At 35.3% G+C, this 9,040-nt stretch overlaps 1 long non-coding RNA gene across 1 annotated transcript; it reads right to left on the bottom strand.

Annotated features, from left to right (window-relative positions):
* Window positions 1-6,591: 6,591 nt before the first annotated feature.
* On the bottom strand, window positions 6,592-8,677 carry LOC113308886. Its single transcript, XR_003340160.1, has 4 exons — window positions 8,519-8,677; window positions 8,347-8,436; window positions 7,443-7,565; window positions 6,592-7,352 (listed from the first exon to the last, which is right to left on the bottom strand). It is a non-coding gene; the product is annotated as an uncharacterized LOC113308886 (long non-coding RNA).
* Between the last annotated feature and the right edge of the window lie 363 nt (window positions 8,678-9,040).

Below are 9,040 nucleotides of genomic sequence, written 5' to 3'. Positions count from 1 at the left end.
CTTTTTAATCATTTCCAGCTTCACAAGTGGGATACAACTTCTGTTCAGCCAATTTTTTGTACTTTTCATGTCTCTTTTGTGCATCTGGTTCAAACTCAAATGGATCTTCATCACCATCTTGTACCCCATTCACATCATCTATGCAAACACCACCACCATTCCTTCCATGAACTTCAAATGCAGCATCAATAAGAGGACTCAAATATGGAAATGAATCTTCTATAATTTGATCATTAGCCACATCCTCTACTGGAATACTCATCGCATTATTAATCGACTGCTTCTCACCATGAAGGACCCAAGTCACATACGTCTTGTCGATACCATACAGGTACAAATGATGTTCCACTTTCTTAATACTGAGATGATCCCCATTTAAACATCTAGAACATGGGCAAGGCCAATGCGTTTTCTAAAGACCATATGTAGATGCATATTGAATGAAAATTTTCACCCCATCTCTGTATACTTTACCAAATCTATTATTTTCGAACATCCAAGACTTATCCAATTCTCTCGGCATTCTGAAAAATCAAAAAAACGAATGAAGAGTAATGGATTTTGTGACATTTACTACTCAGTTTTGATAATTTATACTCAAATCTATTTTGATGATTAATACTGAAACCTAATGAAAAAATTAAAAATTAACTAAAATTTAAAAAATATTAAAAAAATAAATAATTAATTAAAAGAATAAATAATTAAATTAATATAAAAGATAATTTTTATAGGGAGGATTATCGTTTGGTCCTTTTTTAGGTGGAACCATGTTTATTTAGTCCTTTGTTCAAACGCATTTTATATTTGGTCCATAATTATTTAAAAATATTAAAATATCTAAGTTACCTTTCTCTCTCTTAAATCTTTGTTTCTCTCTTAATAAAAATAAATGAATAAAAACTTAAATATATTTTTAACCATATGTCCAAAAATGATAAATTTTATATATTTGGAAAGCCCTCGACGATAACTTTCCAACGAGTACCATTGTCGCTATGTTTCAGATCTTTTAATTTTTACCTTATTTTTTAGCTATAAAATGAAGTAGAAATGAAGTCGGTTTTATATGGACTTCATTCCAGAAATGAAGTCTGTTTTTTAATGTTTTTATATGGACTTCATTTCTGGAATGAAGTCTGTTTTTTTTAGATTTTTATATGGATTTCATTTCTGGAAAGAAGTTTGTTTTTTAGGTTTTTATATAGACTTCATTTCTGGAATGAAGTATGTTTCTATATGGACTTCATTTCTGCAATGAAGTCTGTATTTTTTAGGTTTTTATATGGATTTCATTTCTGAAATGAATCTATTTTATTAGGTTTTTATATGGACTTGTCATTTCTGAAATGAAGTCTGTTTTTTTTTTTGAATGAACTCGTATATAGTTCATTTTATAACTAAAAAATAAGTTAAAAATTAAAAGTTCTGAAACATAGCGACAATGGTACTCGTTGGAAAGCTATCGTTGAGGGATTTCGGGATATATAAAATTTATCATTTTTGAACATATGGTTCATAAGATATTTAAGTTTTAAGTTTTTAATTATTTATTTTTATTAAAAGTGAGAAAAAAAGAAAAGAAAAAGTATTTTTGCCACTATTAAAAGAATGTGACATCATTGATGACATCATCCCGTGTGGGTATTGTTCACCCTATGACCAAATAATAATTTGTATGACCAAACTATAATTTATTTTATTAAATAGGATTAAACAGACATTTGACTGGATCAAATGGATTAGACTATCTGTAATATATTATTCTTAGGACCTAATATTATTTCCAACATTTTTATATTATCAGAAATGTTTGGATAAGGGGTGGCTTTGGTTTATTTCTAAAAAAAAATCATGGTCATGGTCCCCTAAAAAAATCATGGTTCCAAAAAATGGCTCGGAATAAATCATTCGAGGAGGAAACAATGTGGTCTAGTTGGGATTTAGTTGTAAGACATCATTTGAATTCTTGTTTCTCTCAAAAATTACAATTAATCGTGATTTTATGAGGCACTGCCTCTCTGTTTCATAGCAAGTAAATCCATAAATTTATTGGGCTTTTCTGATACACACGTTGGGCCATCACCCGAGAGATGTCACTCATTATCCAGCAATGAATCATCACGAAAAACTAATACCAAATCATTATATTTGTCTTCTTTTAAGAAGAATCATTTTTTTGGGACCATGGTTTTTATTTGGGTAAAGACATCAGAAGTAATTCTAGGTCACCCTTTATCTAGTTATTTATTTAATACCTAAACTACCCTCCTAATTAATTTCGGGTGATGATTAGTTAGTGTTAATAATACTTAGTGTAATGATTAGTAAGATGATTAAGTTAAAGATAATTAGTGAGATTAATAAATTAAATGGTTTTTTTTCTTGAAAGAAGTAGAATTATTGAAAGAGTAAAGTTAGAGAAGATGAAGAAGGAAAACATGAAAAACGATGGATTTTATCAACCACAACCGGAGGAAAGGTATTTGGGTACCCATGTATGCTACAAACTTAGATAATGTTGGTTGAATTGCTCCGAACTTTCAAAAAATTGAAATTTTTTATATAGATTTGTGCCAGTTCGGTTACCATATGTCAAGAACATGTAACCTAACACACCTGAAAGTGTAGTTCGGTTACATTTTCCAAACACGCAGGTTACCGAACTCGCCCGTTAATGGAGGTTTTGGTCGTACAGTGTAATGTTCGGTTACCTGGGATAAAATTGTATGTAACCGAACTTTGAACTTAAAAATTTATTTGGGTACATCTTGTGTGTTCGGTTAGTTGCTAAAAACATTTCCCAACCGAACCTAGTAGTTCAATTAGTTGCTAAAAATTCATAGTTCGGTGCTTACAATACTTAAAAGAATGGGAATAACAACAAGGTTCGGTTACATAAAAAAAAATCTTTCTAATTATTTTAACCCTACAGTTCGGTTACATAGAAATTTTACATTTTCTTTGCGATCACGCTGAACTTAACCTTTAAGGCTTGAGTTCGGTTACTTGTAAACTTGTATAGGTAACCGAACTTTAGAGTTCGGTTACATGGGAATTTTACAATTTCTTTGCAATCGAACCGAACTCGTAGGTCATAGTTCGGTGCTTGCAATACTCAAAACAATGGGAATAACAACAAGGTTCGGTTACATAAAAAAAATTCTTTCTAATTATTTTAACCCTACAGTTCGGTTACTTAGAAATTTTACAATTTATTTGTGAAATTCAAAAGAATAAAATTGGCGGGAAAATAAAGAACTTAACTGCCAGTTTTTGATCGGATTTTTTGAATGAGCTATAGTGCGACTAAAGGGCTAGAATTCATTGGGCCTATTACTAGTACTTAGAGGAAGCTAATGGGAGTGATTTGAAGGGCCAGAAGTGGCTGGAAAAGCCGGGAGAGCTAAACAGAGTCGTGTTGTGTCGGGTTTCTTATTTTTGGAAACTACGAAAATTATAGCGAGTTTGAGTATATTTGGACACTGCAATATCCTAGATATACCTATACTAGGTATTTTGAGCGAAGAAAGGAGAAGAAAATCAGCTCTACGTGTAAACAGAGTTTGGCAGAAAAAAAAAAACCCGTAACTGGAATACTATTGCCATTGCCAATTAGAATAGAACGAAACTTTCTATAGTTGAAAACGTTATGCAGCGTACCTGGATTTGAAATGAGATGTGAGGTGGCGCCAGTGTCCATATAAAAATCTTCATCAGGGGATTGAAGACTCATAGAGCTATATGCCTCTGCAATATCATCTGGTTTGAGAAATTCAGTGGTCGGAGTGAAGTAGGCTTGGCCACGACCGAATCCAGGTGACCGTGCACGTTGGGAGCGTTTTTGGTGTTGTTGTGGAGGGCGTGATTGTCAAGCATGGGCTGCAGGGTACGGTGATGGAGGGACAGGCCAGTAGTTGGGCTGGTAGGGAGCCCATCGAGGCTGGTAGTTGGGCTGACGTGAATAGCTGGCAGGCTGGGCCGCGTTGGGCGTTGGCAGTAGAGCTGGCTGGGACGCTGGGCTTGGGTTCCAGTGGACGCTGGCAGCTGAGCTTTGGCTCCAGTTCACCTTGCTGCTGGATGGTCGAGGGCTACGTCTGCCGTTGCTGGGACGATGGGGCCGTGACTGTGAACGCTGGAAAGAGGATGCAGCAGCAGCCAATGCTGTCTGTGTAGAGTTTAGGGTTTGTTGAGAGCGTCGTATCTCTTCCGTTCTCAGTTGCGATCTTGCAGAGTCAAAACTAGGCATAGACTGTTGAACGAAAGAGACAACAGTGTTGTACTCCTCCTGAAGACCATTGACAAGTTGAATAACCAACCGCTTGTCATTCATCGGGAAATCGAGATCACTTAATCGGTCGGAGAACGATTTAAGTTTATCACAATAATCATCAACAACATTCGTCGGGAAATCGAGCTACAATTTTGTCCAACACAAGAACAAAATGCCGACATCTTCATAAAAACAGTCACGGTGGATAAGTTCAATCATTTTAGAGACAAGCTTAACATCACAAATTAAGAGAGGGTGTTAAAAATATTGATTAATTTGTGATTAAACAAATTTAGAAAAATCTAGATTAGTCAGCTAGTAAGGATAAGTCTTCTGGGCTAAGGAAATTCTAGAATTTCTACAGCAATCGCTCACTTTCTAGAGTATTATTCCTCCACATTTCTTTTAAGTCTTTTAGTCACGTGTTTTCTGGAACATTCAGTCTCTAGACTATAGTTGTAAAGTCAGTCCACATTAGTCTAGAACCTTCAGTGTCTAGAATGTTCTCTTGTTTTGTTAGCTTAGCATATAAATAGTTAACGATGAGTTCATTTGAAATCCATCCAAAAACTAAAGTGAGTTGGGAAGAGTGTGAGCTAGAGTAGCAAGAGCCAAAGTGTCGTTGTAATCACGGTGACCAAAATGTTACACTAAGAATTCCCCTTGTAATATTTTCATTTCCAATTAATTAAAGCCTCATATTTTCAATCAACCAACTTCATTTCTTAAACCATTTTCATTAACCCATCACACTTCCGCATTATGCCAACAGATGAGCAGGAGGAGGAATGGTAGCGTTGCGCCGCCGCCCGCCGTAAACTGGTAGGACTGCTTGATCTGGTTTTTACAAGTAAAATGTTAATCTTACTAAACCCTAGCACGAATATTAACCGGCCCATGAGAGAGGCACAGCGTCAGCACTACAGGGGGTTTTAGGTACTCGGCACAGCATCAAGCCCGTGTCAAATCATGTGCGCCGGCCAGTGATTAAGTTTAACTAGCAGTGACCTAAAATATAATCTTAGTAATTAAGTTTAACTTGGACAGTCGATATATTGAACTACTGTGTAAGGCAAGAGTTGGTTTTTTCCTTTTATTTTTTGATCAATAAAAAATTTGACGCTGGCAAGTTTTGAACTAAGATCAATAATATCATCGGCTGATGATTTTACCACCATACTATATTGACGTCGGTAAGGAAAAAAGTTATTTTAACTGTCAAAATTTTTTATGCACTAATATTTTTTTATTAAACAGCACTCAAGTACACATCTGAGTCGAGTAAAAGATAGCTTGATCATTACTCGCCGGCTGGCATGCGCGCATAAGCTTTCAAATGGACATTATTCACTAGAAAAAGAAACAAATGGAGTTTTGATTCATGTAATGCAATAACATTTACTTATTATGTAAGAAGGGCATGTTACAAGCTTTACAGAAGAAATAAAAATTAGACATAGTTTTTTTAGAGGAAAATTCATAATGGTAGCTATTCCGGATACAAATTACATATTGGCTTCTTATACGGTTTAAACGTTAAATTTCAATTGTTTGTTAGTGTACCAGAGGAAACATGGGCGACTGTAATAGGTTTGCAGTTTCGGGAGGCGATATAAACCACTGTAATAATAGCTTTATATTAACCGGGGGAAATATGAGCAACTATAATAATAAAATAGTATATAACCCATTTTTGGCCTCCTTGTATCACATCCAACCTCAAGCGTGTTTATGGGTACTAGACGATTTCCTAAAACCCTTGCCCCGGTAAATAAGTGTCAGGATTCTTGTGGAATCACTGACAACCGCGGAATAACATGATCTTGAGATATCACGATGAATAATAAGTAAACCAAATACAAGAAAGAATAATAAACTACAAAAAAGGGACTTTAGTGACGGTTTCAAAACCGTCACAAAAAGCAAAAAAACCTTTACAAATGTGTCTTTGTGACGGGAGACAATTCGTCGTTACTACTGGGGTCACAAATGTTGTTTGTGACGATTTAGAACATTTGTGGCATTTGTTAAACTGTCACGAATAGTTATTGTATTTGTGATGCTCGGTTAAACCGTCAAACATTATGTTTCTCCGGTAACTACGGCCATCGCCGGATTTTTCTTTTGTGACGGTTTACAAAACCTCGGTAATATATTAATTATTGGTGGCCGGTTTTTTGTCGACGTTTGCCGGACATCGATACCGGCCGTCGGTTGTCGGCGACGTATTTTTCCATTCACACAAAAATTAAAAAGATTTTCAAAACTTACATCATTCACACTACTGGATAACCTTCCATTGCAAAATTCTTATACCATTGCAGAATTCTTATACTATTCATAAAAAAGTTTACATTGATGCACTATAGAAACAACAGTAAGATGTTTCATTGTTTAAAAAACATAAATCTGGGCAACAAAACAACACCCAGAAAGTTCAAAAAGTTGGTAACTAAAATTATCAACATCCAAAATGCCAGTGGAATGAGTTGGGGACATGATAAGAACACAACTGATGGCATGAAAACAAAAAGAAATAGATTTTATTCCCTTGTATTACAAAAAAACAAGCACCTCAGTCGCCAGATCAGTTATATGTAAGTAGTATATTAGTCAAGCATCTATGTGCACCAAGATCTTCCATTCATGGACTGTTCCTGATCTCTGCGTCAGTCGATGGGGTAACAGTGTTGGCAGTTCCCAGTCCATGATGTGCAACAAGTGCCTCCAGTTCAGCTATCCGTTGCATTGCTGCTTGAAGTTCAGTCGATGGGTTAACAGTGTTGCCAGTTCCCATTCCATGATGCGCAACATGTGCCTCAATTTCAGCTATCTGTTGTTCTGCAACAGTATTCTCCAATTGTTGTCTAAGGTTCAAAACTTCAGCATTTGGGTCAGTGGTAGGATTGGTGGATGATTCTTCACCCCAATATTTCTTTGGCTTTATACCATTGCCTAAATAGAGAACACGACCACCTTTATCTCGTCCTCTCACTGGAGAAGAAGCATCATGTCATCCTTGTAGCACAATATCAGAACCTGATCGGCTAGCTTGGTTCTCTACTTCGTCCATTTCCTTCTACAGATATATCAATTACAAGAGCAAATGCTTAAGCAATCATATGTAAACAAATTCGAACTTGATTAATAATAAATCATAAGTACATACAAGTTCTGCAGCCACTTATGGATCCATCAATACTTCATCTGGGTCTTCAGTTTTCTTCTTTTTGATATGGGTATCGCCAAAGACTTCATGATGTTTAGGACGTCGTCCTAGTTTCTTTCCCAGCTATATAAATAGTTCAAGAAGAAAATTAACATACATATAAAAACAAACAAAAGGAGGATAAACTTCACTATGAGTATAACACAATCAGAAGCTGCAATTGAAGCAAATGGAATATGTGTTAACAGTTGAATTTACCAGCATTTCAACACTAGCAGGAATATGTGTTAATCTAGATGTATGTCTGTATAAAAAATTGTAGTATCGTAGATGTATGTCTAAGCAAACTTCAACACGAGCGGGAATTTAGTGGATGTATAATACTAAACACTTTACAAAGTGACTCAAATAGTATATACCAATATCTGTCATTAAACCTAATCATTAAGCAATATGCATATAGTAAGCCAAATAGTCATGTCCAATGCACTTGCCATCTACTTGTAACCAGACATTAGTAAAGTTATTTCTTAAGCCTGATAGATCATAGATGACACAAAACTTTCCACATAAATGACTTGTTTCGCTAAATCAAAGCAGCTAATTCAAAACGTTTTTACAGGACTTCAGAATATAAGCATTGTTAGAAAACTACTATGAAGTTACAACTCTTAACTATTCATATAAATTTGAACCCCAATGTGACTGATACCAACCAATTTAGTATACATATGACCATGTTATTCTCATAATATAGTCTACAAGTGCACTATATGCAGCTTCCAAAGTGCTGAAGCAAATGAATGTGCCAATTGTGACCAGCTTAAGAGCATACACATTATCAAATTGAAAGGAGATCCTCCACTAGTAAACCCTCTGATATTGATTTGGTATAAAAACTTACCTCTGCTGCACACTTAGCATGTGATTTAGAGCCAGTAGTATGGTAAAATCTTGGTTTCTCCCTGTTTTCTTTATTTATTTGGCATATTCCCTACACAAAATATAAGATCTTAAAATGTTAGGCATGTTTAATTACGATACTTCTCATGAAAAACAAGAATAATAATGCCTACTTGTTTCTTCAAATCAGGATTCCAAACCTCAACGAGTACCCTCCACTGACTCTCAACAACATTGTGTGGTGGATTAGCAAGACGTTCTTCCACCGTATTCCATTTTTTATAAGCAGCCTTTTAACATGAAATTTGTGATCCTTCCACCAGTCATTTATCTTGGTGTAGATCCAGTCATCCAACACTTCTGGGTACTCAAATATTTGCTGACATCAAATATACAACCACAAAAGAAAAGGGTACTCACAATTTATGATAAAATTAATAAGCAATTGGTGACAGAAATAAAAATGTCAGGAAATTTTGTCTTCCCCCTATCTATGCCATCAACTGAAAATTGTGCAATGAGTACCGATGAGACAGATGAGTGCAAGCTATGGCATTTGAGATATGGGCATCTCAACTACAAATCCTTAAAGGTTCTAAAATCAAAGAACATGGTGATTGTGTTATTTCTGCATTGTATTTTATTGCTTGTATAATTTTCGTATTGCGCGTAGAGACTCAGATTTGTAAGTTTTC

The sequence above is a fragment of the Papaver somniferum genome, chromosome 9 (assembly GCF_003573695.1).
Source record: "Papaver somniferum cultivar HN1 chromosome 9, ASM357369v1, whole genome shotgun sequence".
Taxonomy (NCBI): Eukaryota; Viridiplantae; Streptophyta; class Magnoliopsida; order Ranunculales; family Papaveraceae; genus Papaver; species Papaver somniferum.
The sequence above is the reverse complement of the archived record's forward strand: the minus strand, read 5'-3'. Positions and strand labels throughout refer to the sequence as shown.